Below are 18,890 nucleotides of genomic sequence, written 5' to 3'. Positions count from 1 at the left end.
CAGCTGTGGCAAATTGGCCCCTGGGGAAGATGGAGTAGCAGCAGCAGCAGCAGCAGTAGTAGTTCTTGAGGTGGGATAAGCATAAATACCTTAGCCCCAATGGAAAGTGCATCCCAGTGATGAGTGGTAGGTCAGCAGCAGCATATTTTGTTAAAGGAAGTTTATAATCCAAGAGAGAAGGAAGTCACTCCCGGTTTACCTTAGGGGTTATGTAAGGTCATTGGCAGTGCTTTCCATCAGGGGTTAGTTTTGCAATTATACAGGTGACACAGGAATAGCAGTCATGAAAAATAAACTGGATACTTAGTTAAGAGTAGGAAGTGTGAATAGGAAGTTCCTTGTCTGTTCTGTTGGTTGCTGCGATCCTTATCGGTGTCAGAATCTCTTCACACAATTTCAAAATGAAATGCAAATAATCGTTAACCTGTGAGCATGATTGGAAAAGAGCCATCAAGAATGGTTACTCAGTAGCATGGCAAGATCCCTTCACCACAGTAAACTCTAACTGTAGTCTCTTTATTATATATACAATATATTTTTTTAAATTCTTATGGGTGGTTCGTGTACAAAATGCTCCACATCAAATACCTGGTCTTTTCTTTCTTCTCATGCTCTTTTGGCAGTCTCTCTGGTCGGTGAGAAATTCGGCAGAGCCGCCTCTCTTTGCTCTTCCTCTTCTGTCTCTGTTTCTTCAAATTCTGCAGCTACCTGGAGATCTCCCTCCTTTGCTCTCCACCCTCCCCCATCGATTTTCTCGTTTTTCCTTCCTGCCTTTGAAGACTCCTTGCAAACCCAGCCTAACTTCAATTAAGTGAAGTGAGCTGTCCGTACCCAACTTTTTTCCTGGGTCAGAAATGACTAGATAATGCATTATTAAAAAGAAAGACATAAAAGAACGTATGTGTGAATTTATAGTTCTTGTTTACCTTACTTGTTTTTTTAAAACAACATATGTTTCCTGATTATGGAAGAAATACTTGTCTATTGTAGGAAGTTTAGCAAAATAACACTAATATCAGAAAACATAATCATGCTCTTACCATGCAGGATAACTACTGTTAATGTTTTGCTGTATTTCTTTCCTTTCTTCTTCCCTCATATATTAATTACACATACACCTGCATGCATTTCTCTGTTAAAAAGCTACATAGCTCATATCTGTTGGGTGCTTACTATGTACTAGATCTATGCCAAGCATTTTATATATACTATTTCATTTAATCTTCATTACAACCCTATGAAGTATGACTTATATTATCATCATGTTAAAATGAGGGAATAGAGCTCAGAGAATGAAATTACTTGACCAAGATAAGTGAGGATGAAAACTCAAGCACACAGGAAGTCACAGTGTTGACACTCTGCTATTCTGGTCACCATTCCGCTCCATTAATATAAGATTTAATTATTTCAATTTAATTTATCAGTGATTAGAGGATTAACTTTTTAAAACCCTGAGTTATTATTTTTCAAAAAAAATAATGTGTATTAATGATGGTTCAAAATACATAAATTTAAATTTCTTAACAGAGTATCTTTTTTTGCCTTCCATAAAATGGATTGGGGAATTATTACCCATACGAAATGCCATAAACTGAATTCTAGTCTTATCATTATCCTTGTTTCTCAATCCTTCTTTACTGTTCTAAATGAACTGATTGTTGAAGTCACCCCATTCAGGTGAGAAAGGGAAGAGATGAAATAATCTCATTAACACACAAAGGATTAACATTCAACTTCTCCCTTCACTAACTGCTTCTGAGTGACCACTACACACTAAATACTAAATCCATTGCTTTTTTTCTCATTCCACGCTCCTAATGGTTCCCCAATGGTGTTACTGATGAAATGGGCAGGAGTTGAAGTTCTTAGTCAACTTAGCAACACCTAACAAAATTATGATTTCCCTAAAAATAGAGTGGATTAAATACCATGTGTCCCCAAAAATAAGACCTACCTGGACAATCAGCTCTAATGCGTCTTATGGAGCAAAAAATAATATAAGGCCACTATTATATTATGTTATGTTATGTTATATTTATTATACTATATTATATAAGGCCTGGTCTTATAGTGAAATAAGACCGGGTCTTATATTACTTTTTGCTCCAAAAGACGCATTAGGGCTGATTGTCCGGCTAGGTCTTATTTTCGGGGAAACACGGTACATATAAATATTTTATTGTTTTTTCTGAATGTTATATTGTATCAGCATATAATGTACATTTTCTTCTATCAGTGATTTATGTCTTCTAAAATAATACTCTACCAGAGTGTAATTAGAAGTCCTATCTTATCTCCATCTAAAAACATTCATGTGGGAAAATGTTATCTGAAATCATTATGCATGTGCACATTTATAATCTGCTTTTCCACATGACGGTTAAATGACTTATACATATTAAAGCATTGCATAATTTTCAGTTCTTTAGATGTATTTATTTGTGAACATGTAAAGTATATTTTATAAATGAGCTTCAGGGGGCACTGCTGCAGAATTTCTTCGAACTGTTGTCATTTGCTTCCTGGATTTCCTGTGAAATGTCAACACTACTGCTTATTACTAAGAAAGCAGAATAAATAAGCATCCTAAAGGGTATTCTTGCAGTACCTAATTTCAAATGCCGAATAACATGGTTAATTTAGAATAATAAGATTTCATGCTATAACAGATATAAGATAGAAAATAAGATTATTCATTTTAGCCCCTTCATTTTATGGATGGATGAGGAAACTGAGTTTATGGCTTGTCCAAGTTCAACAGCTGGCAGTGAAGTCTCGTGTTATGAGACTTCAATCAAATCTTCTATAATATCTTAAAATAGAAGGCATTTATTTTCTCCACTATCCCCTAAAGGTTTTTGGATTTAGAAAAACTATCTGGAAAATTGAACACTTCTTTCTATCCATAGTCTCTGAAATGGAATTGTCCCTCGCTCTCTCACAACTTCTACAACCAGGGGTATGCAATACTATCCAATGATTAAAATTTTGAATTTCTTTTAGAGGTGCCGAAAAATTGCAGGAATAGTACAGATTGTTTCTGCCTGTCCCTGATCCAGCCATACACCAGCTTAGCATCTTACATGCCATAGTATAATTATCATAACTAGAAAATTAACATTGGTATAATACCGTGAACTAAAGACTCCATTTGAACTTCATTTTGAAATGTCGAACTAATGTCTTTTTGATGTTGTTGTTCCCGAGATCCAATTCAGGATTCCACACTTCATTTAGTCGTTATTTCTCTCTGGTCTCCTATAATCTGCAATAGTTCCTCAGTCTTTCCTTGTGACCTTGACACCCCCAAAGAGTATCGATCAGTTATTTTGCTGCATGTCACTTAATTCAAACCTATATAGAATCTTCTCATGATTGGACTGATGTCATCAAGAGCACCAGAGAACAGTCCTCGTCCTTCTCAGTACATCTAATCACAGCATTCAAGATGTCGATATGTGTTATTGGTGATGTTGATCACCTGGTCACAATGCTGGCCACCAGACTTTTCCACTATAAAGTTACTGTCCCAACGGCCAAACACGGAACAATTCAAGCAAGAAAATAGATAATGTGGACTTTGATTGTAACCCGTAAAATAATATAAATATCCATGAGTTCATAGTGATATAAAGAAGTAATTGGTAAGAGAAATACAGTGGATTCTTGTTATTTGCAGCACTTATATTCTATAAAGTCACTGTGAGTGAAACTGAATTAGCTAACACTAATTCATTGTTCCTAGAGAAAACATGGATTTGGGTTCCTGCAAATCTCTGGTCAAAACCTTTTCATCAGTTGGTCAGTACATAACACAGTTTTATTTGTATTTCTGTTTAAAGGAATTTTATTGAATGTAGTTTGTTGATTCACTAACATTGAACTCATAACTTACGCCTAAGTTAAGCTTATCTAACGTGTTTTCTCTGTAAGGCACATCCCAGCCTTCTCATGCTTAGGAACACTAGACAGCACCGCAGAACTATGTTTAGGACACTTAAACAGCGAAATGACAAACAAAAAGCACCAAAATGTGAAAAATGTGTCACTAAATAGATGAGAAAAGGACACGTTTACAGTTTGAGAGCAGAAATAAAACAGCAGAGCATCACCTTGTTTGACCTCAGCTGAGAATATGTGCTTTGGGTGACTCAAATTTTTCACTGCTGTACATGTCCATGAATGACCAAGAAAGTCAAGAAAGTGCCATGGATGTTGACTGTGAGGTTACAAATAAATTTTACCAAGTAGGCAAATTCTTAAATACATAATCTGTGAATAACTCTATATGGAACAGAAGTAACAGCTCTTCTTTACAGTAGAATTCCAAAAAATAAACGTGAAAATGGACATAGAAAATTGCCACTACGCAACCCCTACAGTGATCATTATTGGGATGGACCCACCAACAGATGCTAGAAATAGGGAGCAAAGATTTGAGAACAAAGGGATTTGCATAGTCTCAAGGTATGTCCCCCAAGACATTTGTTAACTAAAGGGGAAAATGTAGTAAATTTATATATTTTTTAAATTGAATATTGCATCATTTCTGTATTTTTCTAATATGTATATAGCATTAGCAGAATATTGACTACCAATGTAATTAGGTGGTATATGCTCAAGTTCTTGATGATAAGGGGTGGGGGGGTGTCTCCTTTTTCTTTTTTTTTTTTTTTTTTTGGTATTTTCATATCTGGAAAATTAGCTAGTGTTCACCCAAAGATGTTAATTTATGTATAACTGGAGAAAAATCAAAGAAGCTGCCATTTCAGGGGTGGACTTGAGGCACTTAAGCATCAGTGCCTGTGTGAATCATCCCAGCAGCGGTCTGCACTTGCTCTTCAGTGTTCCCACGATGCCCTATTTGAATAGACTAGAACTATCTGTTTTACACTACAGAATTGATTATGTATGCACTTGTCTCCCGAACAGGGTGTTCCCGGGTATAGCAGCTGCCTCCTACATCTTTATATCACCAGTGACAAGCACAGTGACGCACATAGTGGGTGCTCAATAAACCTTAATTGGAAATGGGATGGCATGTGATGGGGGAGGGTAGGATCTAAGATTAATACCCTGGGTCTGCTGGGCAAACACTGTCCATATTTTTTTCACAGACGAGTTTTTGTTCTGGCCATATTTCCAGATGCTAAAATGTATCTCTTGCCCATGTGAAAACAAGCATTCACTTTGTTTGTAATATTTAAAGGTATATGAAAATGAAGAGAGGCCTTTTAAAGTACATTTGGTTCAAGGGAGTTTTCTTATTCCACATATTTTAATTCAAATGTGACCTTAGGTGTTTTATTCACATACCTACCTCTTTCCTAATAATGGTGCTACTATTGTCTCCAGGGGCAAAATAGATTGATGGCAGTATTAGTTAGGGATTTTATGAAGCAGCTTATCTGAAAAAGCCTCCAGTGTCATGGCTGGTTTTGAGCACTTGGATGGTTTTGGGTTGACTCAGTGTAGTAGTCAGCATAGCTAAGTGACAGAACAGCTCCCTAATTCTAAAGACTTAACATAATACATTTTTCCTTGCTAGTCCAATGCAGTGTTCCCAGTTGGGCTGCTTTCCCTCCGGCAGTGTCTCAAGGACTCAGGCTTTTTCCATCTTGGGGCTCTACCTACCTCTAGGTCCCCAGAATCCTTCCTTCTCAGCTGGTGGGTTTTATGGGTCAGGTCTAGAAGTGGTTTCCTGCCTTCTGCCCACATTCCCTTGGATTTAAATCAATCACATTTCCCCCCCTAAATGCAAGGCATGCTGGGAAATGTTTAACTTAGTGTGTCCAGGACAAAAAAGGGAAATTGTTTAGTGAACAACTAGACAGTCTGTCTCACCAACTCGGCCTGGCGTCTCTCCTCTGAATTCTCATGTCATTTGTTCTCCTTATTCTTCTTAAGATACTTAACACTTTTCATAGTATTCTTTCATTAATGATTGAACCCACTCATAACATAATGGGCTTGCACAACATGCCAGTTGAGGGGGGTTATAAAGAAAAATCAGGTGCTGGCCCCACCCTGGAGCTCAATCTAGTTCAACCTTATTTAGCTATCAGAGTCTATGGAAGTCATGAAATACTCACTTCATTCTATCCAAACAGGAAGTAATAATGATTGTATGACTACCTAGCTCACAAAATACTTTAATTATTTTAAGTTACTCAGGTGTCCAAATTTTGCCCCAAATATTTATTTAATGCTCATTCATTTGTTCATACTTTGACTGTTTGTAGTCCGGTAAGCTGAGGTAGATATCCAAGATTTAAGGAAAATGTAAAACCAAAACATATTTTCTTTCTCTAAATTTAATTATCCTTGAAATTTTGGAAAAGGTTGTTATTCAGTCTTATTAAGGGATTAGAGTTTTGAGAACCACTGGTATTCCTCTTTGGTTAATGTCTAAGCAATTTAAATTTAAGGACCTTGTCCAACATAGAGCTTTCTTTTCCTACTTCTTAAACTCTATATTTTTTCATCTAACTGATCAAATCATCTTTTTAAAAAAATCATTACTTGTGTAATTTTTAAATAATGTATTGTAGAAAAGGTTGAAAATATAGGTAAGCAAAAAGACAAAAAATAGAAATGTTCATTATCTTCTCATAAATAAATCTTGTTAAGATGATATGTGCGTGTGTGTGTGTGTGTGTGTGTGTGTGTGTGTGTGGTGTGAATATGAGTATGACTACAATATATAACCTTTATAACAGTAGGAGCATACTATGCATATAGTTATAATTTAAAAAATTATTTATTAACATATGTATCTTTTGATTTATTAACATATTGAACCTCTTTTTACTAGAATTTCATTGTGAGTATGTTAAGAATAAATGAATCAATAGATTAAAAAGCAGCACCCACAAGAAACTGCCATCCGTGTGTAAAATGAGATAATAGAGGGGAAGTAAAATAGAATTGAGGAGAATAGCTGAAGGTGTTTTGGTTCTGACACAGACAGGATAGCATGCTGGCTCAGTGCTCAGCCTGGGTTTAAATTCAAAATAACCATGATGTAGATTATTTTGTATGGACCAAATATTTATATTTGGGCCAATAGTCCAAGTGATGCGGAAACTGACCTTAAAAGGGTTCCCTGCCACGTGGAACTGACCTAAAATGGTGGCGGGAGTGGAGAGAGAGGTCCCCGGCCTAAGCCCCAGCCCACTTCCGCATAAGCGCCTCCAAGCCACACCCCGAGCCAATCACCAGACGACACCTACCCCTTCCCTGACTCAAGAAAGTCCCCAACCCATAGAAACCTGCTCAAAACCTTGTGAGGGGCTCAGTCTTTTGGGAAGGATCCCGCTGAGCCCGCTGACATAATAAAGCTGACTCTCCTAACTCTCTGAGTGCCGCTTGGGTTCTTTCCGGTCTTGGATTCTGCAACACAAGTACTTCTACGTGATATAAATATAACACTAGTGTCTAGTGTTCTAGCTTTACAGTTTACTGACTGAAATCCTTCCAGACTATGCTTCCTTATTTGTAAAATGGACATGATGCTAGTATTTACCCCATAGGGTTGTTGAGAGGTTTAAATGAGTCAGTACATAGAAAGTGCCTGGTATATACAAATAGTAAATGCTCAATAACCATTAGCTACCATAACACGATATATGAATTTGAAAACAGTAGGTGGTAGGCTTTAAATCAGTGATTTTCAACCAGGAGTAATTTTCCCCACTCCATTTCCCAGGAGACATTCAGCAATGTCTGGAGACAATTTTGGTTTCACAACTGGGGAGAGGCACTACTGGCATCTAGTGGGTAGAAGCCAGGGATGCTGCTTAGCATCCTACCATGCACAGGACAGTTCCTCACAGCAAAGAATTATCTTGCCCCCAGCCTCTCACTAGTGCTGAGGTTGAGAAACCCTGCTTTAAAGGAATGTACGTATTGTCATAGTTGGGGGGCGGGAGGGAGTGTTGCCATCAAAGTCACATAATCAGAAAGTAACCTCTCTGATCAATTTACATGTCTGGAAAAGAGGTTAATAGTACCCAATTCACCTGGTTTTTGTAGAGAGCAAATGAAAGACTATTTAACTTTTGTAAATAAATGTGTTATAGACAAGTATAGGTTAGCCCTAAATCATATTTCTGAAGCTTTTTCATTTATTTTTTTAATTATTTCCCCCACCAAGGTGCCTTTTTAGACTTTTTTTCTTATAATTGCTTCCTCCCACCATGGAATTCTAATACCATAGGTATGCTGTATGTCTACGTATGTAGTCTGATTGTCTGTGTTGGAAGGTCATAATCTACTGTGATAAGATTTTTTTTTTGCCCCACAAGAACCAGTATTTACCCCCTTGGGTCAGTATCACCACCATTGAGAATGCATGTTTGAAATCAAAAAGGGATTAATTCTGAAAGTAAAAAGTGTTTGTTTGTTTTTTCATGAGGTTTTAATTATTCATTAAATTAAAAGTAGCTTAATAGCACGTGTTCTGCATTTGGGATCATATTGAGACAGCAACAGGAAATTTAAAAACAATACTCTCTATTAAAATGCCTGTAGCATATATAAGGCTTAAATGCCTATTGCATTTTAAATGGACGGCAATGCTCATACAAATGAATGGAGTTTTAGTGGAATCTGAAAATGCAAAAATAAATCTGGTAGAGGAAAAAAAAATATGTGACATTGAAGAGAAGATGCAAGCTTTCTAGAGAGGCAGCTAATCTGTATTTAAGCTTATCATAAAAAGGAAACATAAAAGGAAGGGTTGAGAGGCAATAGGATGGAAGGGAAATTGCTAGATAAGGAAGAGGAAGGAAACAATATTAACTTTTTTGGGGGAGGTGAAAGTTTCTACGTAACTAGGTAGCTTTTTTCTGCATTATTTGAAAAGGAAAGATTAAGCGTAGCTAAATCTGTGAAGTGAGAGGCATGTCACGCATTGGGGAAAATTGGAAGCTTATGGTAGAGAGATTAGCTATCTGGTAATCAAGCCATAGGTCTAGGAGGAATCTTTATGTTGCCTGGTCTGATTTCATCTCTTCGTTTTGCTCCTCACTCCCCCACCTCCTGCTTATAAATCTTCAGCAGAGGGCTCTTGTCTGCGTTTTCAGCCTTATCTTACCACACCACCTACACAGACCCTCTTCTCTTGTCAGCTGAGTCTCTCAACCTCCCAGCGGTTCTTGTGGGTTCCCACTTCCTCACTTTTGCTTGTAACCGATACTTCTATTTGCTCTGCCTTCTCAGTGCTTTACTTTCTACTTTCATACACTTTATTCCTTTTCATTCCTACTTCCCCACACTGACACGGAGGTTTATCACTTTGCAGGTGAGACTCAGAGAAGTTCCTGACAACCTGAGGGCACACAGCTCGTGTGACTAGAATCCAGGTCTCACTCAGAATCTGATGTGCCCTCTGCTCTTGTGGCCTGGGACCACCTTGCCACTTGATTGACATGTTGTATATCTTTAATTAGCTTTTTTCCTACTGATGAATGTATAGACAGTTTACCTTTTTACCTTGAAGATGGATAAACGATGGTAAATAGAAATACCACTGATCTGCATTATGCATTTTATATTTTGCTCTGCTCACTTGTTAGCATGTAACAGCAACTGGAAATAAAACTTTGAATCTTCTCCTTTCTGTCTGCCACTGTTTTCGTATTGCCCAAGAGGTGAGTTAAGCGTTAACTCCACGGTATGAATATCTTACATGTTGGTTCTATGTAGTACACCGTATTTGGTATGTGCTATAGGTACGAGAACATATATAGAGGCCAAGGTGTTCGCAGGCAGTGCTGGGAGTTACGCTTCTGGAAGATATCATTCGCTGCACTTATTTTTGTATCTGCATGCCTAGCCTGGCCCTGGGACTTGGTTGGTGCTTAACCCATGGTTGTTGAAGCAAAGGAGCTATTGTTTTTCTCCTTCTCCATATGAGGTGTCTGCCAAGAGCACAACAATTCTCCCTTCTCTGGGAACTCAGAATTGGTGTTGGCTGTTTCTTCCCTGAACTTCGACACCCACCCTGGCCATAGCTGACTGAACAGGGTCAAACACCTGACCAGAGCTGGGCCAGATTCCCATCTTGAGATTTGGAATTGAGACCCTGAGGGACAGAGGGTCAGTCTCTGCAGCTCAACCCAGAACAGGTAAATAGTGGAGCTCTTACGGAGCTGTTCTGTGGGATGAGGATTGAAAAAAGCTAGACTTCCAAGAGAAAAGACTGAAGACATTATAGGGGGAAGGACAGACAGAATATGGAGAGAAATTCCTGGACACTCCAGCCCATTTCGAAGTCTTGGTTTCATTTCTGCATTTGATTCCATGAGATACACTTGTGTTCTCACAATTAATTCCCTTTTGTGTTAAAATTGGTTTAGGTTGGTTTTGATTATGTGTAACTGAAAATCTTCTGCCACTATATCAAAATATCAGGTTTCTCATTTCAATGAAATAAATTATACTAAATATGCAGTGTTTCCCCAAAAGAAAGACCTAATTGGACAATCAGCTCTAATGCATCTTTTGGAGCAAAAATTAATATAAGACCCAGTATTATATTATATTACATTATATTATACCGGGTCTTATAGTAAAATAAGACCGTATTATAAGACAGGTATTATATCATGTCATGTTATGTTATGTTATGTTATGTTATGTTATGTTATGTTATGTTATATTTGACCCGGTATTATAGTATAGTATAGTATAGTATAGTATAGTATAGTATAGTATAGTACAGTACAGTACAGTATAGTATAGTATACCAGGTCTTATAGTAAAATAAGATCAGGTCTTATATTGATTTTTGCTCCAAAAAATGCATTGGAGGTGATTGTCTGGCTAGGTCTTATTTTCGGGGAAACACAGTATATAGAGGGAGACCAAACAGTTTAAAAATTATAAACAAATCAATGGGAATGTTATATACTAAAAACAGATTTGGGGGGTTTGATTAAATAATGCTGAGGGGCTCTGTGCATTGCTAGTTTTGAAATAATAGGATCGTTTTCCTTCAGGATCAAGTAGGAATCTGAAGAGAGAAAAACAGTAAGTGCCTAAAAAACATAGACAATAGTCAATGATAAAGCGAAGGACCAAAGAGTTAAAACAGGCCACATGAGGAAACTAAGAGTCATTCCTCCATGCTTCCTGAACATCAGCTCTTACATCTAACCCAGTGCTAAATCCTGTCTGTCTTCCCACCGAACAATCTCTTGCGTCTGTTTTCACTCTAAGTGGCCAGTATTTCTCAGGAGGACCCCCTGCGATGGCCTTCTGTGACTGGACTAGTGGCAGCCACTCTTGCCACCAATGTTTCTCCACACTGTGATGAGAGAGAGCTTATGAAAATGCCCAGTTGATTCTGTCACCCCGTCGGGTCAGGCTTGTCGAGGCTTCCTTTTGCCTTTCCGCGTAAAGCACAGTGATGTACAGCCACTGTCTACCTGTCCGGCCTCGTCTGTACCCTAGTCCCCAGCCTGTCTATGCTCCTGCCATGGGCTTCCTTTCAGTTTCTTGCCTTGCCAGCCTCTCTCCACTGTGGGGCTTTCGCCCACGTCGTTCTCTCTCCTGGAACAATCTTTTTCGCCACCTTTACCCAGCTTTCCTTAGCTTCTCTGACTAGATCGAATATTCCTAATGGAACACTGTGTACCCATCTTTGCTACCATTTGTCATGGTAGTAGTTTTGCTTTTATTTTTCTTCATTATTTGGTCATCTGTTTATTCTACTAGACCGTAAGCTCCACAAGGGCGGGGAGTCTCTGTTATCGTCCTAGCCCCTAATAGGATACCTAACAGGAGATTAAGAAATACTTATTGAACAAATAAATATGTGGAAAGGCAGAAGAAATAAAAAGGAAGCAAACAAACCAAAAAGAAAAAAAATGTCCTCCAACTTTCATATTCTCTTTCCAAGATTGGGTTTATAAAATCCAGTTGTTTTTGCTTGCAGTTTCTCTTAGGTACTAGGCTCTTTATGATCAATATTATTAATAATGCTAAAATCCTTTTTACAAGTAGGGATATAGGGCTATCAGTAGATAAAACATAATAATCTAGGCCAGCCCACAAAGCCCTGTTTAATCCATAGTGTCTCTGGAACAGTGGTTTTTTAAGCCCTGAAATCTGCTAAGCCCCTGTGAGACGTAAGGGGGACGTTGGGGATATGGAGGGAAAGAGGACTTCAATTACTAGCAACTCTAAGCTCCATGAAGGAAAGATGCTCGGAGAGGCAAGTTCTAAGTTCTGCCATTCTGGTGGTGAGCCTGGGACTGGGCAGATGGGAATGTAGTGGAGCCTTGGGGACCATTAGAGGGAAGGAGTTGCTCATAAGCCACTTGATATGACCGGCTAGAGCAGGTCCCTTTTCCTTTCCCTCTGCATATGTCCCTTTGAAAGTATGTGCACTTAACAGAAGACGCAAGTTACCCTGCTGGAGGAAGGCCTTTCTTTCATCTAGACTTTAGAGGTAGCTGTGCTTTGGGCTAGAATTTCTGCATAAACATTCCATCCCCAGAGGAAAAAAGAAAAGGAGGTTCCAAAGGGAGAAGGATCAGTACAGAAGTCTTCTTTCTGAGAGCAGGGGAGTGAAGTCACCTTGTGGAGGTGATGATAGCTATCGATTGCTGGAGAAAAGGATGGATGGCGACCAGGAAATGAGAAGGCAGGAAGGGAGAAAAGAGAAAACACAGGCTACTTGCCTGAGAGTGAGGGACATGAACATTCTGTTATTTCAATGACTAGATTTTCTGACAATTATTCCCAGAGCCCATACTGAGCCCATAGCTCAGTAAAAGGGACAGTTACTTCAGTTAAACCTTTCTAGAGAAAATCAGTTTTTAGAAAGAATATTCTGGCTGCGCAGTTAAGAAAAGTTTAAAATCCATAAAATATCAATGTATATAAACAATTACATTGCAATGAGTTGTTGTCCTGAAATGAAATAGTTATAGAGTGCTCTGCAAAACTGTTTTCAGTAAAATTCCAACAAAGAGGATTGACTGAAATTAAATCCAAGGTTCTTTCCAAAGAGTTACACAAATATCATCCATGCAGTAAGAAGCACAGGAATTCTGATGAGAACACATTTTTCAAGAATTCACCACCCCTTCCCTTTCACTCGGGAGGTGGCCCCTTATTTGGACATTTGGATGTAACCAATGAACCGAATACTTGAAAGCAATTTGCTGTTTGGAGAAGAGGTTATTGATTCTCACAGCGTGTATGTACTGGGAAAATTTTATTGTTTAACTCTGTATGTGGATGATTTTTGCCTCACACTACTTTAAATCAGGAAGACTGGATGAAATATATGAATTCTTCTTGCTTTGTTAAAGTCTTCAGAGGAATTAAAAAACTGTTTAACAGGTCTGAAAGCTGACTTGAGTTTAAAATACTGCATGTACTTCTCAAAAGATGTCTGGTTAGGTGAAGGATATTTTTTACAAACATGTGCTTTATTTTGGGGGAGGACATTGGGAGATAAATTTCCTGTTCATTTTGCCCAGTATCAAGAGGACAATGGAGGTGACTGATAAAATACCAAATTAAATAAATGTATTTCTGGATCTTGTTTAAAATGATCACTGCTTGAGTTATTGGTGGCTTATTGTTTTCAGACCTACAAAGCCCAATCAATGTATTATTTATATCATCTTAGCATTTATTGGCCATATAAACTAAATTTGCATTCTTGAAATAAAAGGAAGCTTCCTCCATCACTGAGGGAAAGGAGGAACATTCATACTCTCTGAATGATCTTATGCATTTGTATTATTTTTCATTAAATAATAAAAGTTTAATTAAATAATGTTCAACTCTTTGGGTAGGTGAAAATGAACAAATCTTTTTTTAAATTTATTTTTTAATTTCAGTTGACATACAATATTGTATTAGTTTCAGGTGTACAGCATAGTGATTAGACATTTATATACCTTACAAAGTGATCACCTTGATATATCTAGTACCCATCTTGAACAAGAGCATTTGAGGTCAACATCTCTTCTGGGTGTGTTTAAGAATATATGTAAGGTGGTGAAACTACATGTCGCTGAATGTTTCCCTTCAGATCCTGGAAATGGGGGTCCACCCCAGTCCAACCACCTCCCTTCCTCTTTTCCCTTGGTAATATTATTGGCCCAGGGAAGGCTCGTTCCAGCAGGAAGTCTGCTATTTTGAACCAATTTGAGCAGACTTTGTAGCAGAAGAAAATTATTTGTTATTCCCAATCATCATTTATGGGCTGATCACCGGGAGCATGTCTACTGATAAATACACAGCCACAGGGGAGGATTTTAATTTGTGACAAGGAAAATTTCTTTCTGCTTAACGGGTAAACCCTTACCTATATGGGTTTATGATGGGAGACAGGCCGTCTGGGTATTTATCAACTTGAATTGGGGAGTCTTTCTAATATATAGCTGTTTTAGAAGTAAAACTCCCTAGATCCTCTTTTGGGGTGGGCAATTGATGGAGAAAAAAATCAAGTTAATATTTTTCACAAACAGCTGCATTTTTGGCTTTGATCTCTTTTTTTTTTTAACTGACAAGTTATTTCTCATTCAGAACCCATTGTTGATACAGAAGACTGTCATATGAAACAGAGAGAGAGTAACAGAAACCAAAGAAAGGACTTGCGTCTAGCCAAAGTCAGGCCACAAGGGGTGAGCAGGGGCAGAAGTGTCAAAGAATGAACGAACAGGGCAGGAGACAGCCGTGCCTGGACAGGTAGCAATGTAAGAAATATTTAATTTCCTGTGTCGATTATAGGCAAGTGAATCTTGTGAAGGACATAGCCCCAACATCAGGATCTTGTGTTAAAACTTTTCAAAGACTGCACAGCAGGCCCACCAACCATACAACTAACATAAACTGTTCTATTTCTAAACTGTTACACACTTTGGTGATTAGCTGCTTGGGGTCCCTTTGGCTGAATTTCTTGACAAAATCTCCAGAGAGTTAGCAGTAACTCTGACTGAGGCAGCTTTCAGGGTGGGTGTGAGATTCATCATCTATAGGTGTTAGGGTCACCTTGGAATTCAACCTCCAGCCCAGTCTAGACCAGGTCGCCTGGAATTGATATGCTTCTGAGACACAAGAAAAGGAAGGAGTTGTTAATATGAAGGAGGATGCAGAGTAAACTTTTCCCTCTTTGCTCAAGGAAGGAACCAAATTTAAAGGGGTGGAAAGACTCCTGGCAGAATGATGTTTTTAATATATTGGCAGCTCCTGTTGCTCTGACTCTGCCCTGCCCCCTCTCGTTCAGACATCATTTATTGTATCAGGGGAAAAATAAAGGAGTTTTATTAGAGAATGGGAGAAGGAGGCATTTGGCATAGAAACTGTAAGATAAGTTGGAGCAAGGCTTCTAGCCTCTGGTAGAACATGAAGTTTTCCAGGGGTGCTGGTGGGAAGGTGAGGACAGGGCTAGATCTAGGGGGAGGAAAGAGCTTTTAGATGTTGGTGGGAGGTGAAGAGGAGAGAAGGGCAGCACAGCATGTTAGAATGCGTCCTCTGTGCTCAGAAGTACCACCAGAATAGTAACAAAGGACCCACAACTTTTGATTGGCATCTGAAGTGAGGACGGCCTTGTAGGACTGAGCCCTGAACTTGTGGGTTCTGACTCTACCTCCATGTAGATGTCATCAGAACTGAATTGCATTATAGGACACTTAACTGATGTTGGAGAATGGATTGGTATGGGGAAAAAACAACAACACATGTTCGGGGTCAGAAGTGTTTTGAATAAAAACAGTTCAGACCTTTTGTCATCTTCCCTATTTTCCAAGGCATAATTCAAATTTCACCTGTTGCCAGACACCTTTCCAGACCTCTCAGTCACTATTATTTCCTCTGTCCTCGTGTCCCTTTAGCACTTCACACGTTCATTCCAGTCCTTCAGCAAAGTCAGTCCGGTTTAACAGGTTAAGTGAGTGTCCACCATTGGTACGAACCCCAGAAGTGCCCTGTCTTGTGTCCTCACAGCACCTACCATGAATTTACCATCCTAGGCTGGCAGACATTTTGGTGCCTGGTATGTAATAAAGCCTGAATACCTATTCGTCAAAGTAAATTGAATTTAAAATTCTCATGAGACGGATCCTTCCCTTGTCCGTTGTATGGCCTGGGCGGTGTTGCTTAACCTGTGTCTGTTTCTTGCTCTGTAAAATGGGGGTGGACAGAGAAGCCTACTTCATAGGTCATGGTGAGGATTAATGGAGAAAAGGGAGGTAAAGGGCCTGGAATGTAGTGTGTGTTCAATACATGGCAGCAAGAAAAACAGTACAGCATCGATATTTAGTTCAGCCATCAGCACTGATTTGCAATGATTTGTGCTTCTGGTGTTTTTGCTTCTAGCTTCTGCTTTTGGTCCAGAAGAAACAGAAATTCACAGCAGACAATGAGTCCCAGATTCTTCCTCAGTTATGAGCAAGAGGTCCCCGGATGTAAGAGGTGAGTAAGAAATGATCTGGGCTTTGGTATGAAAACTGCATTCTGAATTCCCGACACAATTAAAAGGCCAAGAGCTAACAGTAGAATCATTAATTATCTACTTGCACCCAAACAAGATAGGGGATCTTAATGCTTATGTAACATTCAGAAGAACTTTTGCTAAAAATGCAAGTGATTAGGAGAAAATGGCAGGGCTCCCTCACAGCCATAAAAACCACTCCTGAGCCCTTTGGTGTGGAGACGTGCATATTTTTCTGAGCGTAGGCCCTCCTTCGTACAACCTCCCACTGTAAGGCTATAAAATATCCCTGCATCAGGAAACCAGAATTATGCCCACATCACCCTGTTCCTGAAATGGGCCTGGAAAGCTGTGGCTGGAGAATGGAGAGTGAGATCTCAGACCCGGCAGCATTTGGCCTGTTGGAAGGTTGGAAAAAGAAACTCTCGTCCTTTGTTTCCTGTGTATGATCTCACCACGCCCATCCCTCATCCCAGCCATTGCAATGTCCTTCATACTCCTTAGTTTAGTCATGTTGAGTACAGGGTGGTGTGAATATTGTAGTTGGCACGAATAAAATTGTGGTCTGTTCATATGAATTGTTTTTTGCTGCAAACTGAGTTGGGGGCTCTTGAGTTCAAATCTGTGTGTGTGCCATTAGAGTGGTGCCTGCGTGAGCTGGAAGATGCCTAATGTCGTTCTCCCCCGAATGGTTTACTTGGATGACATAGCACATTAATCTGTGGATCTCTTTTAAAAATACAAGTGCCTGCTTCTCCCCAATTCTCCCCCCAACCCTGAGAGCCTGAGTCAGTGGGTCTTGGGATAGCCCACTGGGATCTGCATTTTAAAATTCTCTACAAATCATTTTACTTCACAGCACAAGCTGCAAAGTACCTCTGTATTATAAAGCTGAATAGCTCTTCTTAATAAGAACAGTGAGAGATGAAGTTGGTCTTCTTTTGAAATGCAAACTCCTGGTTGGCCTTTCCAGTTTTTGCTTTGTTTTCTACCATTTGATGGGTATAAAATGGAAAACTAGCTAACATGAGAAGATAAGGAATACTTCCAAAGTAGACAAATTGGGCATAAAATAGAAATAAGGACAAGCCAGGAAAGCACTTGAGAAGACTCTTAGTGAAAGTAAAGAAAAGCTAGGGCAGCTATCACAGCCAGCTAGGAAAGCAGGCTGGGGAATGTCAGGTAAAGGGTATAACCTAAAACAAAAAGGCAGACAGCAAGATTGAGTAACTGTATTTTATAAATTCTAAAACATCCCCATTTCACATGTTAACATCCCAGGCATCTGTGGGTTGGTGCCAAGTGAGATGCATTTGTCCTTGTCCATGGAAAACAAATTTGTTATTGTTCACGGTGGCATAACTAGACAACTTTAATCCCTCAAAGTTTCAGTCAGCAAACAATTTAAGTGGTATCTGAAGAAATAATAAAATCCTAGTTGTCTGAAAACCTACTGTTGTCATTTTCTGGTTAGATAAAAGTAATAACACCAAAGCCTTCAGATCAAGCGTTACTTGCATGGAAGAAATTCTGGAGCTAATAGTGGAATGCTTTTTTAAAGAAATACTGCTCTTGATGATACAGACACAAGTATCATGTGAAAAAATAGGAACAAACAATAGGAACAAACAGGTCAGCTCTGAATTGAAAAGTAACCCAGGGGAATTGGATCTAAATGTGAAGACGTTTGGGGTATAGTTTAATTGGCTTTTTTCTCTCTCTCTTTTTTTTTTTTTTTTTTTAAGATTTTTATTGGGGAAGGGGAACAGGACTTTATTGGGGAACAGTGTGCACTGCCAGGACTTTTTTCCAAGTCAAGTTGTTGTCCTTTCAATCTTAGTTGTGGAGGGTGCCGTTCAGCTTCAAGTTGTTGTTCTTTCAGTCTTAGTTGCGGAGGGCGCAGCTCAGCTCCAGGTCCAGTTGCCATTGCTAGTTGCAGGGGGCACAGCCCACCATCCCTTGCGGGAGTTGAACTGGCAACCTTGTGGTTGAGAGCCTGCGCTCCAACCAACAACTGAGCCATCCGGAAGGCAGCTCAGCTCAAGGTACCGTTTTCAATCTTAGTTGTAGGGGGCAGAGCTCACCATCCCTTGCGGGACTCGAGGGATTGAACTGGCAACCTTGTGGTCGAGAGCCCACTGGACCATGTGGGAATCGAACCGGCAGCCTTCGGAGTTAAGAGCACAGAGCTCTAACCGCCTGAGCCACCGGGCCAGCCTCTCTCTTAATGGTAGATAATATTGATGCATCTTACAACTTAAGGTGTCTTAGATTTAGTGCAATATGATATTTGGGTTGGTATTTACAAAGGAGAATATTAAATAAAATTCTCGACTCTAAATAGTCCCCTGAAAAAAAGCATATACAAAACTAGGGACTCAGACATCTGTGTGTATCTAACTTCCAGGAAGGAAGTTTTCTTTGGAAA

The 18,890-nt window shown here is 39.2% G+C and overlaps 1 protein-coding gene across 18 annotated transcripts in view; it reads left to right on the top strand.

Moving 5' to 3' along the window:
- The window catches only part of LOC109446564 (uncharacterized), a 125,580-nt gene that overhangs the window by 41,171 nt on the left and 65,519 nt on the right, over positions 1-18,890 (top strand). For 11 of the 18 annotated variants that reach the window (XR_012495728.2, XR_012495730.2, XR_016019308.1 and 8 more), the window contains exons 2-3: positions 14,557-14,726; positions 16,348-16,443. The gene's annotated coding sequence lies outside the window, so the exon portion shown is untranslated. The remainder of the gene's footprint in view (positions 1-14,556; positions 14,727-16,347; positions 16,444-18,890) is intronic. The other 7 variants (XR_016019317.1, XR_016019306.1, XR_016019315.1 and 4 more) reach the window with 1 other exon arrangement.

Source organism: Rhinolophus sinicus, chromosome 16 (genome assembly GCF_057876585.1).
Source record: "Rhinolophus sinicus isolate RSI-liver-muscle chromosome 16, RSI-T2T, whole genome shotgun sequence".
NCBI lineage: Eukaryota > Metazoa > Chordata > Mammalia > Chiroptera > Rhinolophidae > Rhinolophus > Rhinolophus sinicus.
Note: the sequence above shows the minus strand (reverse complement) of the source record. Positions and strands in the feature narration are given on the sequence as shown.